Source organism: Heptranchias perlo, chromosome 26, assembly GCF_035084215.1.
Source record: "Heptranchias perlo isolate sHepPer1 chromosome 26, sHepPer1.hap1, whole genome shotgun sequence".
Lineage (NCBI taxonomy): Eukaryota > Metazoa > Chordata > Chondrichthyes > Hexanchiformes > Hexanchidae > Heptranchias > Heptranchias perlo.
The window spans coordinates 42,859,632-42,882,995 of NC_090350.1; the positions used below are offsets into that span (position 1 = coordinate 42,859,632).

Genomic DNA, 23,364 nt, shown 5'->3' on the forward strand with positions numbered 1-23,364 from the left:
TAATCACTACACTACTGTACCTATACCCACCGAGCAATCAGAGGAGCTGTTTGACAATTGTAAGCACACATTCCTCTATCAAAAAATGATCACGGCCTCAATATAATTCTGACTAACACAAGGATCCGGCAGCAATTATTCACAAGGTTCACTGATCATCGAAACCCATAAAATCTCACTGCCAGACAAACAAACTAGCCACAGAAATTACCACCAATAACAGGACACGCCCAATGCAGGCACAACATCAAGACCTTTTATTGTTGTAAGAACCATGGTTTTGTGTCAAGTGCCAATACATCACATGAACGACAGAAGAAGAATGAAATTCAGCCACATCTGAGCGAGCAGGTGTTTAGCCTCCAACCAGGCGGCAGTTCCACAACATTTGCAGTGTTTTTGGGGATTTCTTTCAATTATTTTTTCTCCTTTCTTGAAATTAATGAATTTGCAGATTCCAGCTACTTGGCGAGTGAAAGGATTAGTGGAAAACAGGCTGAGGAGCGGGTAGCAGGCCCCAGTTATCAATGGACAGCCTGAGGAGCGGGTAGCAGGCCCCAGTTATCAATGGACAGGCTGAGGAGCGGGTAGCAGGCCCCAGTTATCGATGGACAGCCTGAGGAGCGGGTAGCAGGCCCCAGTTATCGATGGACAGCCTGAGGAGCGGGTAGCAGGCCCCAGTTATCGATGGACAGCCTGAGGAGCGGGTAGCAGGCCCCAGTTATCAATGGACAGGCTGAGGAGCGGGTAGCAGGCCCCAGTTATCGATGGACAGCCTGAGGAGCGGGTAGCAGGCCCCAGTTATCGATGGACAGCCTGAGGAGCGGGTAGCAGGCCCCAGTTATCAATGGACAGGCTGAGGAGCGGGTAGCAGGCCCCAGTTATCGATGGACAGCCTGAGGAGCGGGTAGCAGGCTCCAGTTATCAATGGACAGCCTGAGGAGCGGGTAGCAGGCCCCAGTTATCGATGGACAGCCTGAGGAGCGGGTAGCAGGCCCCAGTTATCGATGGACAGCCTGAGGAGCGGGTAGCAGGCCCCAGTCAGCAATGGACAGCCTGAGGAGCGGGTAGCAGGCCCCAGTCAGCAATGGACAGCCTGAGGAGCGGGTAGCAGGCCCCAGTCAGCAATGGACAGCCTGAGGAGCGGGTAGCAGGCCCCAGTCAGCAATGGACAGCCTGAGGAGCGGGTAGCAGGCCCCAGTCAGCAATGGACAGCCTGAGGAGCGGGTAGCAGGCCCCAGTCAGCAATGGACAGCCTGAGGAGCGGGTAGCAGGCCCCAGTCAGCAATGGACAGCCTGAGGAGCGGGTAGCAGGCCCCAGTCAGCAATGGACAGCCTGAGGAGCGGGTAGCAGGCCCCAGTCAGCGAATGAATCTTGAGAATGAGTTGGAGGATGAATGTTGGCTGTGCAGAATGGTCTCCATGGTGACAGATGAAGGAGTTGAAGATGGCCGCCCGGATCATTGGGTTAGGAGAGAGCTCTCTGCAAGAAGACTGGAAGAAGGGACAGAACCAACAGAGTGATTGGAGTAAAGATGCTGGCTCCACTTCCTGTTGGGATGGTCATAAGTGGAGTTGTGCTGCTTATAGTCATTTGTTTTGCCGTGCCCGTCTGCGGAAAGAAAAAGGAAAATGAGCAGAAGACAAAATAGATCTCAGCCCGGGAGATTTTCTGCACTCTTTCTAGTATAGAATCATAGAAGTTTACAACATGGAAACAGGCCCTTCGGCCCAACATGTCCATGTCGCCCAGTTTATACCACTGAGCTAGTCCCAATTGCCTGCACTTGGCCCATATCCCTCTATACCCATCTTACTCATGTAACTGTCCAAATGCTTTTTAAAAGACAAAATTGTACCTGCCTCTACTACTGCCTCTGGCAGCTCGTTCCAGACACTCACCACCCTTTGAGTGAAAAAATTGCCCCTCTGGACCCTTTTGTACCTCTCCCCTCTCACCTTAAATCTATGCCCTCTCGTTATAGACTCCCCTACCTTTGGGAAAAGATTTTGACTATCTACCTTATCTATACCCCTAATTATTTTATAGACTTCTATAAGATCACCCCTAAACCTCCTACTCTCCAGGGAAAAAAGTCCCAGTCTATCCAACCTCTCCCTATAAGTCAAACATTTTATAAACCTGTAACTGAGTTCAGCTCGGGTCACTTTAAAAAACCATCTTCCCTATTTATATTTAAATAACCAGAAGAAGATATTTCCAAATAAGGGATCAAAATTTTCCCTACAAAACAACAGGGACTGCACTTCAAAAGTGAGCCATTGTCTGTGAGGTGCCTTGGGGACATCCTGGTGTCACCAACCCTCCCAGGTTGGCCTGGAGTCTCCTGGAATTGAAAATGAATCTCCTGGACACTGTTACGAGCAAAAAGCTAGGAGAAAAATCATAGGGCATTTAAAAAATTGTGTTTTTTCATTTACTTTGAACACTTCTGTTTAATGGCTATAAAAAATATTGGACATGGGCGGGGGGGAAAAGGCTGTTTGACCGATAGTCAAGAATCATCCAATTGGGTAATGAAGAGTCTGTTCACTTTCCAATTGGCTGTGGGGGCGGGGTGTCACTAGGGTGGACTTGTTGGGCAACCAATGGTGGGAGCGTGGGGGGGGGGCAGGAGACCGTGAGGATGGACGTGTTGGGCGACCGATGGCGGAGTGTGGGGACGGGTCACCGCAAGGATAGATGTGTCGTGTGACCGATGGCGGAGTGTGGGGGTGGGGCAGTGGAGGCAGGAGGTCATGTGATAAAACCTCTAGGAATACATCCGACCAGAGTAGGCAACCCTGGGACACCTTGATGATGTGAAAGGCCTTAGATAAATGCAAAGGCTTTCTTTCCTTACTCAAACATCCCTCTGTTACACTGCAGTCTGAGCAAAGCCCACATCTGGATCTCCGCAAAGTGCCGTTTATCACCTCAGCTGTTGCTCGAAGCTCTGGTGTGTTTGGGTTTTTTTCATGCAGGCTAGAGCTGAACCACAAACCAAGGCAGACTTCTTTTAAATACATTCTTGCACATCCTTTCTGAAGGCCAAGGGTAAATAGTGGCACTGGGCCACCCCAGCCAGGAAGGACCCTGTTCCAAATCTTGGTCTGTGTTGTGTTAACTGATCTCAGGGGCAGTAACAGGAGGCTGCGCTACAGAGTGGAAATTCAGCCAGGATTCCCTTGCTCCCAATCACTGTCGAGTGTCCACTATTGAAAAGGGTTTGTGTGGACCACGGATGAGGCCATATAAAGGCTGAATTTCCTCTTTTAATGGAAAATCTGAGATTGCCTGCACTTCTCTGTGATTGATCGGCTACTAACAAAAATTATATAGAATTACATAGAATTTACAGCACAGAAATAGGCCATTCGGCCCAACCGGCCTATGTCTCCGCCCCTGCCTCACCTGCTGCTGAAACCCTCATCCGTGCCTTTGTTACCTCCAGACTCGACTATTCCAATGCTCTCCTGTCTGCCTCACATCTTCCACCCTCCGTAAACTTGAGCTCATCCAAAACTCTGCTGCCCGTATCCTAACTCGCACCAAGTCCCGTTCACCCATCACCCCCTGTGCTCGTTGACCTACATTGGCTCCCGGTCTGGCAACACCTCTATTTCAAAATTCTCATCCTTGTTTTCAAATCCCTCCGTGGCCTCGCCCCTCCCTATCTCTGTAACCTCCTCCAGCCCTACATCCCTCCGTGATCTCTGCACTCCTCCAATTCTGGCCTCTTGCACATCCCCGATTTTAATCGCTCCACCATTGGCGGCCGTGCCTTCAGCTGCCTCGGCCCTAAGCTCTGGAATTCCCTCCCTAAACCTCTCCGCCTCTCTCTCCTCCGTTAAGATGTACCTTAAAATCTACCAGCTTTTGGTCACCTGTCCTAATATCTCTTTATGTGGCTTGGTGTCAAATTTTGTTTGATAATCGCTCCGGTGAAGCGCCTTGGGACGTTTTACTACATTAAAGGCGCTATATAAATGTGAGTTGTTGTTGTTGTTGTTGTTGTTGTTGTGTTCCCTGCAAGCCAAAAGCAGGGCCTTCAAAAGTGTGCTTTCTGAAAACACCACTTTGTTAGCCGGTCGTTCATTACAGCAGAGCGTTGGGCAGCCTCCCATTCAATTACAAGAAGGACTTCATGCCAGCATCAGATTTAGCATGATAGCTTTCATGGTCAACTAGAGTGTCAGCACTGACCATCGAGATTCACACATACAGAACAACAGTAACCCGAGTGTTGTACAACGATTGAATGCTGCAGATGGTGATCACCTCCTGGCCCACAAACCTTACTTCCTAGTTTGGGCGCAGTCCTGGAGGGTAATCGGAGTGGGTGGGACCTGTACCCCAGTGAGAGTCAGCACCTTCAGGAGAGGAGGGGACATGTATCCCAGTGAGAGTCAGCAGCTTCAGGAGAGGAGGGGACCCGTACCCCAGTGAGAGTCAGCACCTTCAGGAGAGGAGGGGACATGTATCCCAATGAGAGTCAGTACCTTCAGGGGAGGGTGGGTGGTGAGAACTGGGAAGGAACCCAATGATGTTGCCCCCATACCTCCAGCTGACTCCCCAGAGGAAATAAAATGCTGAAGAATAAATAGAAAAATCAGAGGAGGTCATACTGAAACAATACAGTGCTCCAGTCAGGCCTCTCCGTGAGGACCACACCCAGTTCTGGTCACTGACACACAAGGGAGATAGTTGGTATCAGCTGTGGCTTTTAGTGGGTGGCCCTCTCACCTCTGAGTCAGAAGGTCGTGGGCTCGATCCCCACTCCAGAGACTTGAGCACAAAATCTAGGCTGACACTCCAGTGCGTTACTGAGGGAGTGCTGCACTGTTGGAGGTGCTGTATTTCTGATGCGACATTAAGTTAAGGCCTCGTCTGCCCTCTCATGTGGGCGTATTTGAATAAGAGCAGGGGAGTCCTCCAAGTGTCCTGGCCAATATTTGTCCCTTAACCAATACCATTAAAAACAGATTATCTGTGCATAGCATGTGGGTGTTTTTCTAAAAGTGTTCTGCAAGATTGAATTGGTTCATCAATAAACCATGACAGAGAAATTTTGGCATATTCCTGTGGGGTTTTCAATTATAAATTAAAAGGTATTACAGAAGTAAGGTTTGTGGGCAAGAAGTGGTCGCCATCTGCTAGACTTTTAATAATAAACAGATAATGTTTAGATGAATCTTTCTCCTCAATCCCATTTTTTTCTGTACGGTTTCTCCTGCCATCTGATTGATCCTGGGCCGATGGTCGCTCACTAGTCACAGGGATAAAGTCTTGCAGCGTTCAGTCATTGTACAACATTTGTGTTACTGTTATGTTGCAGTTCTCTTCCCATTGTCACTTGCACCATTGAAAATGTTGAACGTTTCAGAACTGGAAGCAATGTTGGGCCTGGGAACACGGGATTACAGCCGTGTAATGGTAGACGTGAACTCACAGACTCCACATGTAAACTCTCATCGGGCAGTTACAAGGCAGCAGGTGCAAAGGAGCCCATTGCACAGTCAGTTCACACCATATGAGTAAGTGTTGTGTGTGTATGTGTGGTAAACAATTAACTGCAGCAGTCTGTGCGAAAAGATACGACTGAGGCCTGTCCCATATAAGCATGTCCAACAGCACTGCCCTGAGCGCTCCTGGGTATAATAATGTTAACAGTGACTAACAGCAGAGAAAATAGCCAGAGACAGAGAAACCGCTGAGAGTTTCTCTCCATCTCTGCAGGTAAGTTAACGGCATCGTCCAATATGATGCCGTATTTAAAGATATATCTGAGGGAACTTCCTGAATGGTCTCATTTTAAGCCCATGGTAAGTGATTCAAATCAGAAGGTCCTAGTTTCTATCCCTGGTCAGTGTTGAGTTAACTGATCCCCACCAGGGTAATAGATGAAATCCTACACCTGGTCTCAGCCCTCCTGGGTCAGGCAGGAGGGAAAAAAGCCAAGATTCCAGCTCCTGATTACATCCAATGACATGCCCCTCTCCTCCCTCTCCTCCCCCCACCCCGGACATGCTGGCGAGTTTTTAGTTAGGACAGGATCTGCTCGTAATCTGACAGCTCCCATGGTCAAAGAGCTTGTCCAGCCTTACACCTAAAGGATGGCCATCTGGTTGAGGTGCCTGAAGGTGTTATGGCAGTGGAACCAGATCTTAGTGAGAGTCAGCACCCTCAGGAGAGGAGGGGACCTGAACCCCAGTGAGAGTCAGCACCTTCAGGAGAGGAGGGGACCTGTACCCCAGTGAGAGTCAGCACCCTCGGGAGAGGAGGGGACCTGTACCCCAGTGAGAGTCAGCACCCTCAGGAGAGGAGGGGACCTGAACCCCAGTGAGAGTCAGCACCCTCAGGAGAGGAGGGGACCTGAACCCCAGTGAGAGTCAGCACCCTCGGGATAGGAGGGGACCTGAACCCCAGTGAGAGTCAGCACCCTCGGGAGAGGAGGGGACCTGTACCCCAGTGAGAGTCAGCACCCTCAGGAGAGGAGGGGACCTGAACCCCAGTGAGAGTCAGCACCCTCAGGAGAGGAGGGGACCTGAACCCCAGTGAGAGTCAGCACCCTCGGGATAGGAGGGGACCTGAACCCCAGTGAGAGTCAGCACCCTCGGGATAGGAGGGGACCTGAACCCCAGTGAGAGTCAGCACCCTCAGGAGAGGAGGGGACCTGAACCCCAGTGAGAGTCAGCACCTTCAGGAGAGGAGGGGGACCTGTACCCCAGTGAGAGTCAGCACCTTCAGGAGAGGAGGGGGACCTGTACCCCAGTGAGAGTCAGCACCCTCGGGATAGGAGGGGCCCTGTACCCCAGTGAGAGTCAGCACCTTCAGGAGAGGAGGGGCCCTGTACCCCAGTGAGAGTCAGCACCTTCAGGAGAGGAGGGGACCTGTACCCCAGTGAGAGTCAGCACCCTCAGGAGAGGAGGGGACCTGAACCCCAGTGAGAGTCAGCACCCTCGGGATAGGAGGGGACCTGAACCCCAGTGAGAGTCAGCACCTTCAGGAGAGGAGGGGGACCTGTACCCCAGTGAGAGTCAGAATCTTCAGGAGAGGAGGGGACCTGAACCCCAGTGAGAGTCAGCACCTTCAGGAGAGGAGGGGACCTGTACCCCAGTGAGAGTCAGCACCCTCGGGATAGGAGGGGACCTGAACCCCAGTGAGAGTCAGAATCTTCAGGAGAGGAGGGGACCTGAACCCCAGTGAGAGTCAGCACCTTCAGGAGAGGAGGGGACCTGAACCCCAGTGAGAGTCAGCACCTTCAGGAGAGATGGGGACCTGAACCCCAGTGAGAGTCACTGACAGCCTTTATCACTAATTCTACAAGGACCCTTTGGGGGAGAAGCTGAAGATAATGTTTTATTAAATATTAGCTGGTTACCTCACTGACTGGGTGCAAAGTGGTGGAGGGGCAAGGAGACGAGAGTAGACGACAACATCCAGATATCAACTCGCACTGGATGGGAGAGGGCGATGAGACAAACAGCACTGAAAAGGAAATGTCCTTTGAACATCACGCGAAGCCTGGTTTCTGTACTCATCACCTCACAGCATTTCTTGCACAGCCTCCCACTGAAACTATCAGTGCATCTTGGCTATGAGTTGAGAGCTCGTTCCTGGTTCCTTGTTGGAGGCCCTCGTCTGTGTATGTCTCCCAGATTCAGAACACACAGTCAGTACAACCAAAAGGAATTCATTTCCGTCTGGTACTTCAGAGCTCACATTGAGTCTCAGTTTTCGGTTCTTTAAAGAAACGCAGGTGGAATGTGAACGAGCTGAGGGCAGAGTCAGTTACTGCCGCCAGAAGCCCGAAAACCAGCGGGAGGAAACTAGATCCACAGCCCACCCACTCCCATTCATTACAAAACAACCACAGAAACTGCAGCCTAGTGGAGCAAAGCCCACCCTGTCACAGGGACACTCTCAAACAGACCACCCTGTCACAGGGACACTCTCAAACAGACCACCCCGTCACAGGGACACTGTCACACAGACCACCCCGTCACAGGGACACTGTCACACAGACCACCCCGTCACAGGGACACTGTCACACAGACCACCCCGTCACAGGGACACTGTCACACAGACCACCCCGTCACAGGGACACTGTCACACAGACCACCCCGTCACAGGGAGCCTGTCACACAGACCACCCTATCACAGACCACCCTGTCACAGGGACCCTGTCACACAGACCATTCTCTCACAGACCAACCTGTCACAGGGAGCCTGTCACACAGACCACCCCATCACAGGGACCCTGTCACACAGACCACCCTGTCACACAGACCACCCTGTCCCAGAGGCTGTGCACACCCGTCACCATTAGGTACAGGCCGCACACTTCCCACATAATGGGACAAGCCATACGATTAGCGATATTTAAACAGCTGAATAATCCCCTCCCCCACCCACCCGGACAGTATAACCCCACAAGGACCCTCTATTCACAGCACTGGTGTCAGATCAGCACAGTGTTAAGGTATAAATCAAAATCCAATTTTCCGGTGATTAATTTGCGTTGCATCAAGCATCAGTTCACATCCACCCAATTATCTGATCATTTATCTCTTTACTGTTTGTGGGATCTTGCTGTGGTTAAATTGGCTGCCGTGTATCCTACATTATAACACTTCAGAAGGTTCTTCATTGGCTGTGAAGCACTTTCGAAGAAAATAAGCAAAGAGATTGAGAATGGGATAAGGGATTCAAGAAACATCAAAAGGTAAAAGAGAATTGTTAAAAGCAAAGTGGGATCCCTGAGAGGAGACGGTTTTCAATTTGTAGATGATCAAAAAATGATGGAGAAATTTAATGATTACTTTGCCACTTCTGTTCACTGTGTGCAGCAATGATTTGGATATAGGTCCAAGGTCATAGGGAGTGATGTCAAAGCTTGAAGATATCAAAATAGCAGGGACCGTTAATTCTTCAGAAGGCCAAAGGAAACCTTCAAGGGATATTAATGAGATGGGGAACGGGCTAAAAAGTGTCAGATGGAATTCAATGTCAGTAAGTGTGAGGTAATGCATTGTGGTGTTAAAAACTAACAGCAGTAATGATACTGAGAATGAAAGTGGGCTCGGTGCTGGGAAGGAGCAAAGGGATTTGGGGGAACAGGTTCACAGGATATTAAAGGCAGCTTCTCAGGCTGTAAAAAATACTAGGTATGATAGAAGTGTTTAAAATGATGAAAGGGCAGGACAGGGTCAATGGATGTGGTTTATTCTTAATCGCCCTCTGAAATGGCCTAGCAAGCCACTCAGTTGTACAATCTCGCTACAGAAAGTCACAATAAGAATAAAACCAGACGGACCACTAGGCACCGGACACGACAAAGGCAAACCAAGCCCAGTCGACCCTGCAAAGTCCTCCTCAAAAACATCTGGGGACTTGTGCCAAAATTGGGAGAGCTGTCCCACAGACTAGTCAAGCAACAAGCCTGACATAGCCATACTCACAGAATCATACCTTTCAGCCAACGTCCCAGACTCTTCCATCACCATCCCTGGGTATGTCCTGTCCCACCGGCAGGACAGACCCACCAGAGGTGGCGGTACAGTGATATACAGTCAGGAGGGAGTGGCCCTGGGAGTCCTCAACATTGACTCCGGACCCCATGAAATCTCATGGCATCAGGTCAAACATGGGCAAGGAAACCTCCTGCTGATTATCACCTACCGTCCTCCCTCAGTTGATGAATCAGTCCTCTTCCATGTTGAGCACCACTTGGAGGAAGCACTGAGGGTAGTAAGGGCACAGAATGTACTCTGGGTGGGGGACTTCAATGTCCATCACCAAGAGTGGCTCGGTAGCTCCACTACTGACCGAGCTGGCCAAGTCCTGAAGGACATAGCTGCTAGACTGGGCCTACAGCAGGTGGTGAGTGAACCAACACGAGGGAAAACCTACTTGACCTCGTCCTCACCAATCTATCTGTCGCAAATGCATCTGTCCATGACAGTATTGGTAGGAGTGACCACCGCACAGTCCCTGTGGAGACAAAGTCCTGTCTTCGCACTGAGGACACCATCCAACGTGTTGTGTGGCACTACCACCGTGCTAAATGGGATAGATTCAGAACAGATCTAGCAGCTCAAAACTGGGCATCCATGAGGCATTGTGGGCCATCAGCAACAGCAGAATTGTATTCCAGCACAATCTGTAACCTCATGGCCCAGCATATTCTTCACTCTACCATTACCAACAAGCCAGAGGATCAACCCTGGTTCAATGAGGAGTGTAGAAGAGCATGCCTGGAGCAGCACCAGGCGTACCTAAAAATGAGGTGCCAACCTGGTGAAGCTACAACTCAGGACTACATGCATGCTAAACAGCGGAAGCAACATGCTATAGACAGAGCTAAGCAATTCCACAACCAACGGATCAGATCAAAGCTCTGCAGTCCTGCCACATCTGGTCGTGAATGGTGGTGGACAATTAAACAACTAACGGGAGGAGGAGGCTCTGTAAACATCCCCATTCTCAATGATGGCAGAGTCCAGCACGTGAGTGCAAAAGACAAGGCTGAAGCGTTTGCAACCATCTTCAGCCAGAAGTGCCGAGTGGATGATCCATCTCGGCCTCCTCCCGATATCCCCACCATCACAAAAGCCAGTCTTCAGCCAATTCGATTCACTCCACGTGATATCAAGAAACGGCTGAGTGCACTGGATACAGCAAAGGCTATGGGCCCCGACAACATCCCAGCTATAGTGCTGAAGCCTTGTGCTCCAGAACTAGCCGCGCCTCTAGCCAAGCTGTTCCAGTACAACTACAACACTGGCATCTTCCCGACAATGTGGAAAATTGCACAGGTATGTCCTGTCCACAAAAAGCAGGATAAATCCAATCCGGCCAATTATCGCCCCATCAGTCTACTCTCAATCATCAGCAAAGTGATGGAAGGTGTCGTCGACAGTGCTATCAAGCAGCACTTACCAATAACCTGCTCACCGATGCTCAGTTTGGGTTCCGCCAGGACCACTCAGCTCCAGACCTCATTACAGCCTTGGTCCAAAAGTGGACAAAAGAGCTGAATTCCAGAGGTGAGGTGAGAATGACTGCCCTTGACATCAAGGCAGCATTTGACCGAGTGTGGCACCAAGGAGCCCTAGTAAAATTGAAGTTAATGGGAATCAGGGGGAAAACTCTCCAATGGCTGGAGTCATACCTAGCACAAAGGAAGATGATAGTGGTTGTTGGAGGCCAATCATCCCAGCCCCAGGGCATTGCTGTAGGAGTTCCTCAGGGCAGTGTCCTAGGCCCAACCATCTTCAGCTGCTTCATCAATGACCTTCCCTCCATCTTAAGGTCAGAAATGAGGATGTTCGCTGATGATTGCACAGTGTTCAGTTCCATTCACAACCCCTCAGATAATGAAGCAGTCTGTGCCCGCATACAGCAAGACCTGGACAACATCCAGGCTTGGGCTCATAAGTGGCAAGTAACATTCGCACCAGACAAGTGCCAGGCAATGACCATCTCCAACAAGAGAGAATCTAAACACGTCCCCTTGATATTCAATGGCATTACCATTGCCGAATCCCCCACCATCAACATCCTGGGGGTCACCATTGACCAGAAACTTAACTGGACCAGCCATATAAATACTGTGGCTACAAGAGTAGGTCAGAGGCTGGGTATTCTGCAGCGAGTGACTCACCTCCTGACTCCCCAAAGCTTTTCCACCATCTACAAGGCACAAGTCAGGAGTGTGATGGAATACTCTCCACTTGCCTGGATGAGTGCAACTCCAACAACACTCAAGAAGCTCAACACCATCCAGGACAAAGCAGCCCGATTGATTGGCACCCCATCCACCACCCTAAATATTCACTCCCTTCACCACCGGCGCACTGTGGCTGCAGTGTATACCATCCACAGGATGCACTGCAGCAACTCGCCAAGGCTTCTTCAACAGCACCTCCCAAACCCGCGACCTCTACCACCTAGAAGGACAAGAGCAGCAGGCACATGGGAACAACACCACCTGCACGTTCCCCTCCAAGTCACACACCATCCCGACTTGGAAATATATCGCCGTTCCTTCATTGTCACTGGGTCAAAATCCTGGAACTCCCTCCCTAACATCACTGTGGGAGAACCTTCACCACACGGACTACAGCGGTTCAAGAAGGCGGCTCACCACCACCTTCTCAAGGGCAATTAGGGATGGGCAATAAATGCCGCCTTCGCCAGCGACGCCCACATCCCATGAACAAATTTTTAAAAAGCAGAGTGTTTCCAGTAGTTGAGGGGTCACGAACGAGGGGCCATTGATAAAGATTAAAGGGTAGTGATTTACTGTACATTTTATTCCGAGGGCAGTTAGAAAGCAATTGTCGTTGCTTGTAAATTTCTGGCTCTAGGTCAGAAGTTAGCATGAAATGATTGACTTTTTACATCTTTTTTTAAGATTGCTTTGAATCTGTGTGACCCTTTGAAATGCGACATCTGGACGTGCACTGAACGATGGACACACTGGCCAGAATTGTCCATGTCTTCACTCACCAACTCACAATTTCCCAAGTCCGATAAAATGAACAGGGGGAAAATCGCCCAACGAAGGCAGTGGCAGAAAACCCCGGCCATCAAACATATTAGACGTGGATAAATATTAAAATCACGGTGTTGATTATTTTATTGATGCTGAATTGCAACAAAGTTTGTAAATTCTACTAAACCCAGCTGTGGCCAGGTTACAGTGGAAACTTTCTCCCGTCAAACAGCTGCAAGGAAGTTCTCGCCTGTGCAATACGTGAGAATCTTAACGTACTTCAGTAACAGACGATAAAGCAAGGTGTCTTGTTTAAATACTGTAATTAGTAATTAGGAATAAAACACGTACATTTCAACAGTGGAATGATGGCCAAACCACCATTGAACACAAGACTAACATTTCTTTCCGCTGAACATCTGGAACAGCTTCAACAACTGGGACTAGCCAACTTCATAAACAGAAAACTGGTTTGGTAGAAACCCCTCCCCTCAGATTTCATCAGGTTAATTCTTTGGCCTCCAGGGCGTTGCCCACAGTGAGGTCCCAGTTGACCCTGGCCTAACGGAACATATATCCAGCTCTCAGTACAGTCATACCCCAGGACTCCCACTTTGCTCGACTACACTTCCATCTTTCGGATGAGATGTTAAACTAAGGCCCCGTCTGCCCTCTCAACTGGACGTAAAAGATTCCACGGCACTATTTCGAAGAAGGAGTCAGCAAAGTTGAAGCCCATGGAATAGTCCCTCTACTATCCCAACTCATCCAAGGAATAGGGAGCAGGTTGTCTCTGGCGTACTATATGCAAGAAAGTCTCCTATCTTAACTATTCCTAGTGAAATTGTAAAACTCTTCTAAAAAAAAAGTTAGAAACAGCAAGCAGACGAAATCTCCCTCCCTCCAAAAAAGTAAATGCGAGAGAGCAACCAAAAGGATTTAGCTGGAGTTCAGTGATTCTGATTATCCAGACATCACTGTAAACTCATTCTCTGGCAATTCTGAGGCATGAGAATCAGCAAATCAAAGTAAATGCAGTTTGACTGCAAATTTGAAACAAAATTATCCCGCACAATTGACCTGTGATCCACTAGGGATGATCGATATTGGTTGTGATGTGATTTACCAATTAAGACCGGTTACAGTATGAGTTTAACTGTAGAGATCAGGTATAGTTAAGGGGGTTAATGCTGATGGAGCTTAATCCCCTTAAATCTGAACCTTGAGTTTTGTTGCTTTGCATAAAACAATCACATCTCTAACTGTGTTGGATAATCCAGCAGACAGCAAAGGTGAATAGATTTGTTTTGTTTCCTGACATATCGTCTGTCAAGTCAAGTGTGGCTGAAGTCTCCCAAGTTGTTAATTGTATCATTTGTGTCAATTAGTATTAATTGCATTCAGGTGGTGGGTATCAATTGGAGACTTTCTTGTGTCCTTTTCAGAGGAGGGCTTATCTAAGGTTGGGGTGTAAGGGGGAGCTCTGTGAATAAAGACTTGGAAGCAACTGAAGACTAGGCTCTCGTATTTTATCCTTCACCACATGGCTATCCAATTTATAACATAAGTGAGCTAAATGTTCGAATACCAAAGGGCACAGGTTAAAAAACTGATTACCACCCACCGCCCTCCCTCAGCTGATGAATCAGTCCTCCTCCATGTTGAGCACCACTTGGAGGAAGCACTGAGGGTAGCAAGGGCACAGAATGTACTCTGGGTGGGGGACTTCAAAGTCTATTGACCACTACTGACCAAGTTGGCCGAGTCCTGAAGGACATAGCTGCCAGACTGGGCCTGCGGCAGGTGGTGAGAGAACCAACACGAGGGAGAATCCTACTTGACCTCGTCCTCGCCAATCTACCTGTCGCAGATGCATGTGTCCATGACAGTATTGGTAGGAGTGACCACAATACAGTCCTTGTGGAGACAAAGTCCCCTCTTCAAACTGAGGACACCATCCAATGTGTTGTGTGGCACTACCACTGTGATAAATGGGATAGATTCAGAACAGATCTAGAAGCTCAAAACTGGGCATCCATGAGGTACTGTGGGCCATCAGCAACAGCAGAATTGTATTCCAGCACAATCTGTAACCTCATGGCCCGGCATATTCCTCACTCTATCATTACCAACAAGCCAGGGGACCAACCCTGATTCAATGAGGAGTGTAGACGAGCATGCCAGGAGCAGCACCAGGCGTACCTAAAAATGAGGTGCCAACCTGGTGAAGCTACAACTCAGGACTACATGCATGCTAAACAGCGGAAGCAACATGCTATAGACAGAGCTAAGCGATTCCACAACCGACAAATCAGATCAAAGCTCTGCAGTCCTGCCACATCCGGTTGTGAATTGTGGTCGACAATTAAACAACTAACGGGAGGAGAAGGCTCTGTAAACATCCCCATCCTCAATGATGGCGGAGTCCAGCACGTGAGTGCAAAAGACAAGGCTGAAGCGTTTGCAACCATCTTCAGCCAGAAGTGCCGAGTGAATGATCCATCTCAGCCTCCTCCCGATATCCCCACCATCACAGAAGCCAGTCTTCAAACAATTTGATTCACTCCACATGATATCAAGAAACGGCTGAGTGCACTGGATACAGCAAAGGCTATGGGCCCCGACAACATCCCGGCTGTAGTACTGAAGACTTGTGCTCCAGAACTAGCTGCGCCTCCAGCCAAGCTGTTCCAGTACAGCTACAACACTGGCATCTACCCGACAATATGGAAAATTGCCCAGGTATGTCCTGTCCACAAAAAGCAGGACAAATCCAATCCGGCCAATTACAGCCCCATCAGTCTACTCTCAATCATTAGCAAAGTGATAGAAGGTGTCGTCGACAGTGCTATCAAGCTCACCAATAACCTGCTCACCGATGCTCAGTTTGGGTTCCGCCAGGACCACTCAGCTCCAGACCTCATTACAGCCTTGGTCCAAACATGGACAAAAGAGCTGAATTCCAGAGGTGAGGTGAGAGTGACTGCCCTTGACATCAAGACAGCATTTGACTGAGTGTGGCACCAAGGTGCCCTAGTAAAATTGAAGTCAATGGGATTCAGGGGGAAAACTCTCCAGTGGCTGGAGTCATACCTAGCACAAAGGAGATGGTAGTGGTTGTTGGAGGCCAATCATCTCAGTCCCAGGACTTCGTGCAGGAGTTCCTCAGGGCAGTGTCCTAGGCACAACCATCTTCAGCTGCTTCATCAATGACCTTCCCTCCATCATAAGGTAAGTGGGGATGTTCGCTGATGACTGCACAGTGTTCAGTTCCATTCGCAACCCCTCAGATAATGAAGCAGTCCGTGCCCGCATGCAGCAAGACCTGGACAACATTCAGGCTTTGGCTGATAAGTGGCAAGTATATTTGTGCCAGACAAGTGCCAGGCAATGACCATCTCCAACAAGAGAGAGTCTAACCACCTCCCCTTGACATTCAACGGCATTACCATCGCCGAATCCCCCACCATCAACATCCTGGGGGTCACCATTGACCAGAAACTTAACTGGACCAGCCACATAAATACTGTGGCTACGAGAGCAGGTCAGAGGCTGGGTATTCTGCGGCAAGTGACTCACCTCCTGACTCCCCAAAGCTTTTCCACCATCTACAAGGCACAAGTCAGGAGTGTGATGGAACACTCTCCATTTGCCTGGATGAGTGCAGCTCCAACAACACTCAAGAAGCTCGACACCATCCAGGACAAAGCAGCCCGCTTGATTAGCACCCCATCCACCACCCTAAACATTCACTCCCTTCACCACCGGCGCACAGTGGCTGCAGTGTGCACCATCCACAGGATGCACTGCAGCAACTCGCCAAGGCTTCTTCGACAGCACCTCCCAAACCCGCGACCTCTACCACCTAGAAGGACAAGGGCAGCAGGCGCATGGGAACAACACCACCTGCACGTTCCCCTCCAAGTCACACACCATCCCGACTTGGAAATATATCGCCATTTCGTCAAAATTCTGGAAGTCCCTCCCTAGCACTTGGGGAGAACCTTCACCACACGGACTGCAGTGGTTCAAGAAGGCAGCTCACCACCACCTTCTCAAGGGCAATTAGAGTTGGGCAATGAATGCTGGCCTCGCCAGCGACGCCCACATCCCATGAATGAATAAAGAAAACTAGGACATCAGGATCAAGAAGGGAAGGGAGTTGGAATCTGTTGGGAATACGTGAGCAGGGAAAGGTGTTGAATCAGACAGTGTAAATAGTTCAAGAGACAATTAGATGTGTTTCTGGAGAGAGTAGAAGCTGGGGGCGGGGTGGGGGTGGTGGGGTTGCAGGGAAGGTGCACACCTAAATAGGCTGGAGTTGAGATCCATCTAAAAAGGACGGGCTTGTTCGGCTGTGGAAATCTTCACAGTGAGCTCAACGTGAAGCCATTTTAACTCCCATTTTAACTCATTTAAATGCTGTAGCGCTGTGTCCGGACTAAAACCGGTCGGAGTGACGCCAGAGCCAGCGGATGGGAGCCCAAGGACACCAAGAACCCAAGGAAATGCTCCCTGTCATGGTTAGTGCTGGGAGAGGGAGGGGAAGGTTCCCCGATGGAGCTAGCGCTGGGAGCGAGAGGCAATGCCAGGATTGGGGTGGCCCAAGGACTCGCAGCGGGGCTGGAGGGGGGAAGCACTGCTGCTCCTCCTGGCCCGCAACAATGCCACAGAAAAGGAACATTTTCACACTTGGCCTCTTCTGGCCCCCCGTCTGGTCTTGTTGTTGGGTTTGCCGCCATGCGGGCCTCCCAAGATTTTTAGTTAAAATGGGGCCAGGATCCCAATGATGTCATCGAGCCGTGACTTTTGTATGTAAAGTAGGCCCCCGCATGCCTGGGGCAGATAGCCCTTCCGTGCCTGATCTGACGTCCATTAAGGTGGTGGTGGGTGAGCAGGAATCCGTCAGGAATAAGGTGCCATCTTAACCCACCATCTAACCCGCCATCTTAACCCGCCATCTTAACCTGCCATCTTAACCCGCCATCTTAACCCACCATCTTAACCTGCCATCTTAACCCACCATCTTAACCTGCCATCTTAACCCACCATCTTAACCTGCCATCTTAACCCGCCATCTTAACCCACCATCTTAACCTGCCATCTTAACCCACCATCTTAACCTGCCATCTTAACCCGCCATCTTAACCCGCCATCTTAACCTGCCATCTTAACCCACCATCTTAACCTGCCATCTTAACCCGCCATCTTAACCTGCCATCTTAACCCACCATCTTAACCCGCCATCTTAACCTGCCATCTTAACCCACCATCTTAACCTGCCATCTTAACCCACCATCTTAACCTGCCATCTTAACCCGCCATCTTAACCCGCCATCTTAATCTGACATCTTAACCCGCCATCTTAATCTGACATCTTAACCCGCCATCTTAACCCACCATCTTAACCCGCCATCTTAACCCACCATCTTAACCCGCCATCTTAACCCGCCATCTTAACCTGCCATCTTAACCCGCCATCTTAACCTGCCATCTTAACCCACCATCTAACCCGCCATCTTAACCCACCATCTTAACCTGCCATCTTAACCCGCCATCTTAATCTGACATCTTAACCCGCCATCTTAATCTGCCATCTTAATCTGCCATCTTAACCCGCCATCTTAACCCGCCATCTTAATCTGCCATCTTAATCTGCCATCTTAACCCGCCATCTTAACCCGCCATCTTAACCCGCCATCTTAACCCGCCATCTTAACCCGCCATCTTAATCTGCCATCTTAACCCGCCATCTTAATCTGACATCTTAACCCGCCATCTTAACCCGCCATCTTAACCCGCCATCTTAACCCGCCATCTTAATCTGACATCTTAACCCGCCATCTTAACCCGCCATCTTAACCCGCCATCTTAATCTGCCATCTTAACCTGCCATCTTAACCCGCCATCTTAACCCGCCATCTTAACCCGCCATCTTAATCTGACATCTTAACCCGCCATCTTAACCCGCCATCTCAATCTGCCATCTTAACCCGCCATCTTAACCCGCCATCTCAATCTGCCATCTTAACCCGCCATCTTAACCCGCCATCTTAATCTGCCATCTTAACCCGCCATCTTAACCCGCCATCTTAACCCGCCATCTCAATCTGCCATCTTAACCTGCCATCTTAACCCGCCATCTTAACCCGCCATCTTAACCCGCCATCTCAATCTGCCATCTTAACCCGCCATCTTAACCTGCCATCTTAACCCACCGCTGCACCGTTCCCACCAGACCGGCAGAGTTAAAATTGACACTTAAGATTATGAATTCCATCAGTGTCACCCTTCCCTTCAGACTTCATCAGGTTAATTTTTGGCCTCCAGGGCGTTGCCCTCAGTGAGGTCCCAGCTGGCCCTGGCCTAACGGAACATATATCCAGCTCTCAGTACAGTCATACCCCAGGACTCCCACTTTGCTCGACTACGCTTCCATCTTTCGGATGAGATGTTAAACCAAGGCCCCATCTGCCCTCTCAGGTGGACGTAAAAGATCCCACGGCACTATTTCAAAGAAGAGCAAGGGAGTTCTCCCCAGGGTCCTGGACAATATTTAACCTTCAACCAATGTAACTAAAAAACAGAATATCTGGTCATTTATCACATTGCTGGTTGTGGGATCTTGCTATGCGCGTTTCCTATATTACAACAGTGACTACACTTCAAAAATACTTAATTGGCTGAAAAGCAATTTGGGACATCCTTTACTGTGAGATTACTAATTAACCCTGTCTCATTACACAACACAATAGTGTAATAATAGTCTGTTCCCTGGTTGGTTCCAGGATATTGTTCTAGGAAACCATCTCAAATGCATTCCATGAACTCGTCCTCCAAACTACCTTTGTCAATTTGATTTGCCCAGTCTGTATGAAGATTAAAGTCCCCCATGATTACTGCATTACCTTTGTTACAAGTTCTTATTATTTCATGATTAATACTCTGTCCGATGGTATTGCTACAATTCAGAGGCCTGTACACTCCTCCCACCAGTGTTTTCTGCCCCTTGTTATTTCTTATTTCCACCCAGACTGATTCTACTTCCCGATCTTCTGAGCCAAGGTCCTTTCTCACCACTGTCCTGATCTCATCCTTTATTATCAGGGCTACACCCCCTCCCTTTCCATTCTGCCCGTCTTTTCTAAACGTCGTGTACCCTGCAATATTTACTACCCAGTCTTGGTCAATTTGCCACCATGTCTCTGTAATGGCTATTGGATCAAACCCATTTTATCTCTATTTGTGCAACTAATTCATCTATCTTGTTACGAATGCTCCATGAATTCAGATAAAGAGCCTTTCATTTTGACTTTTTACCATTTTTTCCTGCTTTGACCTTACTTGTTGTTGCACTATTATTGATAAACTCTCTGTCCCTTCCTGCCACACTCTGCTTATCTTTACCCAAATCACTGCACTGCTCTGTTGCCTTGACTTTCCTCATTAGATTTCCAAATTTCCCCTCACCTGACCTGAAATGGGGGCCTTTTTTAGTTTAAAACTCTATTTACAGCCCTAGGGGGAGAGCGTCAGGGGGGGAGAGGGTGAGGGGGAGCAGGCAAAGCTTGGGGTGAGTTGGGTGAGGGGAGAGGGTGGGGAGGAGAGGGTGAGGGGGAGAGAGTCAGGGTGAGGGGAGGGGAAAGGGATGAGGGGGAGAGGGGAGGGGAGAGGGTGAAGGGAAGAGTGTAGGGGAGAGAGGGAGGTGGAGAGGGTGAGGGGAAGAGTGTAGGGGAGAGAGGGAGGTGGAGAGGGTGAGGGGAGAGAAGGAGGGGGAGAGGGGAGTGTGATGGGAGAGGGTGAAGGAGAAGGTGGGGGGGCTAATGGTTGATTGGTGTATTGAACATCACTAAAAGTTTGAATTCCTGAAATGACAGCTCAGCAGTTCCATCAGTTATTACTTCTATAAATGGGACCACCTACTTTTGCCAATGATGGCACTGGAGAGGCCGCAGGTGGGATGGATAAAGTAGGGCACGGAATAGAGGCTATGGACATCCTTCAACAATCTAAATAACTAAAAGCTCCACATCACCGGGCACAGTTGGAAGTGGAGATAAACACAGGTTCTGATTTTAGAAACAGACTTTTAGTTTGTATTTTGAAAATTCCTATAAAGCCCTCAGTTTATAAACCAGCCTGTATATATTAGGAGGCGGTTGGGGAGCATGAGGGGGGCAACACGGATCTTGCACTCCCCCCCCCCACACACACACATACCCACACACACACCCCTACACACACCCCACACCCACACACATACCCACACACACCCCTACACACACCCCACACCCACACACATACCCACACACACCCCTACACACCCCCCCGACACACACACCCACACACACACCCCCACACACACACCCCTACACACACCCCCACACACACACCCACACACATACCCACACACACACCCCCACACACACACCCCCACACACACCCCCGACACACACACCCACACACACACCCCCACACACACACCCCTACACACACCCCCACACACACACCCCCACACACACCCCTACACCCACACCCACACCCCCACACACACCCCCACACACATACCCACACACACACCCCTACACACACCCCACACCCACACACATACCCACACACACCCCTACACACACCCCACACCCACACACATACCCACACACACCCCTACACACACCCCCGACACACACACCCACACACACACCCCCACACACACACCCCTACACACACCCCCACACACACACCCACACACATACCCACACACACACCCCCACACACACACCCCTACACACACCCCCGACACACACACCCACACACACACCCCCACACACACACCCCTACACACACCCCCACACACACCCCTACACCCACACCCACACCCCCACACACACCCCCACACACATACCCACACACACACCCCTACACACACCCCCACACACACACCCACACACACACCCCTACACCCACACCCACACCCCCACACACACCCCCACACACATACCCACACACACCCCCACACACACACCCCTACACACACCCCCGACACACACACCCACACACACACCCCCACACACACACCCCTACACACCCCCCCACACACACACCCCCACACACACCCCTACACCCACACCCACACCCCCACACACACCCCCACACACATACCCACACACACACCCCCACACACACACCCCTACACACACCCCCGACACACACACCCACACACACACCCCCACACACACACCCCTACACACCCCCCCACACACACACCCCCACACACACCCCTACACCCACACCCACACCCCCACACACACCCCCACACACATACCCACACACACACCCCCACACACACACCCCTACACACACACCCACACACACCCCCACACACACACCCCTACACACACCCACACACACATGACTCCTCTAGGAAGACAATTTCTTGCCCCTCTCTGATCAGTTGAGCGGGGATGGACCAACGCCATGAGCAGGTCGCCTGCTCCGAGACATCACGCAATGAATGAGTCTCGACAACTTTCTGAATCGGCCGATTGATTCTCCTAATATTGGCTGGGTTTATTTATTTTTCAGACCATGTTCCTATTTTGGCACAAGAGTGTTCGAGGGCACTCTATAAATCCAGGCACAGAAAAAAGGTAAAAATTAAACCTCGCCCTTTATTCCTGCTGACTGCGACCTCACATATTCTTACCGCTCTGTGGGGCTGAGTTGCATCTCAAGCAGGGAAAAGATCAGGGGCAGAACCACGCCTTAAATTCTCAAGTTCGCTTTGTTGATGATGAAAGTTGACTGAGAACCTTAAGAAGTAATATCTCCAAATGAGTGGGAAAGCAATGCTCACTGTCTGTCTGAAACTCAGTCCTCCATCTCCTTGATGTCAGTTTAAAGCCACGCCTGGTGTGATCCGGACCCAGAGGGCAGAGAGCAAGATGAAGCGTTTGAGAACTATTAGATTTAAGGTGAAGTAAGAATTAAGCAAACATTCCATCTCTCCCAGGAAATAGAAGGACTGAACCCGTCGGTCCAGAATCAGCCTGAAGGCGACTCTCTGCTGCCGATTTCACAGATTTGAAATTACATTTTATAAATTTAGAGCTGATCTGGGAACGGAATGTTCAGGAGCGCTTCCATCGACTGATCCGATTCCGTTATAAATCAGATAAACTGCTTCAAACCCCGAGATCAGGCGGGAGAGGGGGTTAAATTGCCTATTCTGTAACTGAGAGATACTTTATTTTAAAAAGTAAAGTTTCCCTCCTTTATCAAGGTGCCTGTTGTTTAATTTACTCCGTTCACTGCCCGTCCTGTCAAAACACTGCAAAGCTCGGAATAAAAACTGGCCAATCCTGTTCACTCCCTGCTCTGAAATCAAACCATCTGATGACTTTAAAAAAACGTTAATTTTATGTAGATTGTGATATTATTAACAAATGCATTGAGGAAATAATTACAGGCTGGTTTTTAAGTGGCGAGGGTGGCTCTCTGTACCTGCACGCTGTCCTCTGCGCTCACACAGACCATGATGGAGCAGATGAGGAGACGGAGCAGGAAACTCTTCACGTTCACCGAGCCGGGCATCGTGACGACCTGTCGCTGCCGATCCCAGCGAATTAATGACAGTCAAAGCCCCACATCACCGAGCCGGCCCCCACTGGGCTGAGCTCAGCGGAAACCTCCCAAATAAGGTCGGCAAATAAAAAAGGCAGGGATACGAGAGATAAAAAAGGGGTTCCCGTAAACTCGACAATGTATTGAGAACCCCCCACTTTCTGAATTAAACACGGTCTGGGTGTCTGAATATTGCCTAGAACTTGTCCTGCCAGCGAGGTGCTTATATCAGAATTCCACT

General features: G+C 49.8%; 1 long non-coding RNA gene across 1 annotated transcript; it reads right to left on the reverse strand.

Moving 5' to 3' along the window:
* Positions 1–234: 234 nt before the first annotated feature.
* On the reverse strand, positions 235–23,363 carry LOC137342744 (uncharacterized). Its single transcript, XR_010967333.1, has 2 exons — positions 23,004–23,363; positions 235–1,612 (listed from the first exon to the last, which is right to left on the reverse strand). It is a non-coding gene; the product is annotated as an uncharacterized lncRNA (long non-coding RNA).
* Position 23,364: the final 1 nt, after the last annotated feature.